This window comes from Saccopteryx leptura, chromosome 3 (assembly GCF_036850995.1).
Source record: "Saccopteryx leptura isolate mSacLep1 chromosome 3, mSacLep1_pri_phased_curated, whole genome shotgun sequence".
NCBI lineage: Eukaryota > Metazoa > Chordata > Mammalia > Chiroptera > Emballonuridae > Saccopteryx > Saccopteryx leptura.
Window position 1 is genome coordinate 122,291,430 of NC_089505.1, and position 1,669 is coordinate 122,293,098.

The 1,669-nt window shown below is 51.0% G+C and overlaps 1 pseudogene; it reads left to right on the forward strand.

Annotated features, from left to right (window-relative positions):
- Positions 1 to 509: 509 nt before the first annotated feature.
- On the forward strand, positions 510 to 1,283 carry LOC136397660 (nucleoside diphosphate kinase B pseudogene; annotated as a pseudogene).
- Positions 1,284 to 1,669: the final 386 nt, after the last annotated feature.

The following is a 1,669-nucleotide window of genomic DNA, read 5'->3' on the forward strand; positions in this document are numbered from 1 at the left end:
TGTCTCTGTAGCCCAGCCTCCCCTTTTGAACGATGGTGTGGAGCAGAGGATAGGAAGGGCAGACTGGCTGCTCTCTTTGAGTCCCAGCAGCTCTGAGATACCGTGATTTCCTGCTATCTCAAAAGTGGAAGGTGATTTGCTTTTTCTGCAACCGGAACTGAATGTCAAGTTGGTGGGTAATTGAGAGTGACTAGACCTTCTTATCTGTCTGGTTTCAGGCCCAGTGGAACTTCATCTGGCTACAGCGGAGGGGGGCGGGTGTCCAGGACCCTGCTCTGGTCTGGAGAAAGTGAAGCAGACGCTGGGCATCCTGTATGGAGCGGGCCCAGCCAGGCAGCCTGTGGAGACAGAGGATGTCAGCGGCCCGGAGCGGGGTGGGAGTGGGGGTAGGAGGCATCTCTTCATCCCTGTGCTGCTCAGGGTGGGAGTGGGGGTAGGGGGCATCTCTTCATCCCTGTGCTGCTCAGGGTGGGAGTGGGGGTAGGGGGCATCTCTTCATCCCTGTGCTGCTCAGGGTGGGAAAGGAAAGCTCTGCTCTTGTGACGGGACGGGGGTATGGAGCCCACTCCTGTCTGTCCTCCTCTCGCAATGCAGGCTCCACGGGAGGATATGGGAAAGCATGGCTCTCTGGTTCTCACTGAGATTGGTCCAAATATTCCAAAATCTTTCCCATCTAAAGTCTCCAAAGATCCTTTTAATTATCAGTAAACATTTTTTTTTTCTATCAACTGCCGCATGCCAGGTTTTGTGCTGGGCACTGAGATATAGCAGAATAAGAAAGAAATGGGCAGCTGCAGCCCCGTAGCACACCCACTGCTCCTTTCCCGCCAGCTTCCGGGACCATGGCCAACTTTCAGCGTACCTTCATGGCCATCGAGCCAGAGAGCATGCAGGGTGGCCTGGCGGATGGTCATCAACAGCTTCGAGCAGACGGGATTATGCCTTGTAGTCTTGAAGTTCCTTTGGGCCGTTGAGGGACACCTGAGGCAGCACTATGTTGATGTGAAAGACTGGTTATTCTTTCCCCATCTGGAGAAATACGTGAACCCAAGGCTCCATGTCTGGGAGCTGCTCCATGTGGTGAAGATGGAACCAATGACGCTTGGGGAGACCAATCCCATCTCAGCTGGGCACCATTGGAGGGGGCTTCTGCATTCAGGTTGTCAGGAACATCATTCATGGCAGTGATTCAGTAAAATGTCCTAAGAAAGAAACAGCCTATGATTTAAGCCCAAAGAATTGTTGACTACAAGTCTTGTGCCTTTAACTGGATCTATGAATGACAGGGGAACAAAGCAGCAATCCTCTTCAGCAGCATTTGATGTGTCCCTGGACACAGGGCTTCATTGCACGGACTTAGAAGCAATAGAATCATGCTTTCTTTCCTAAAGCATATTTACCAATAAAACCTTTGGAAACTGGGAAAAGGAAAAAAGGAAGGAAGGAAGGAAGGAAGGAAGGAAGGAAGGAAGGAAGGAAGGAAGGAAGGAAGGAAGGAAGGGAGGAAGGAAGGAAGAAGGAAGGAAGGAAGGAAGGAAGGAAGGAAGGAAGGAAGGAAGGAAGGAAGGAAAAAAAAAGGAAGGAAGGGAGAAAGGACTGTGTTATTGAAGGAGAAAGAGACGGCATTATGGGATAGGGTGGTACATTCTCTGACAGGAATTCACAAGGG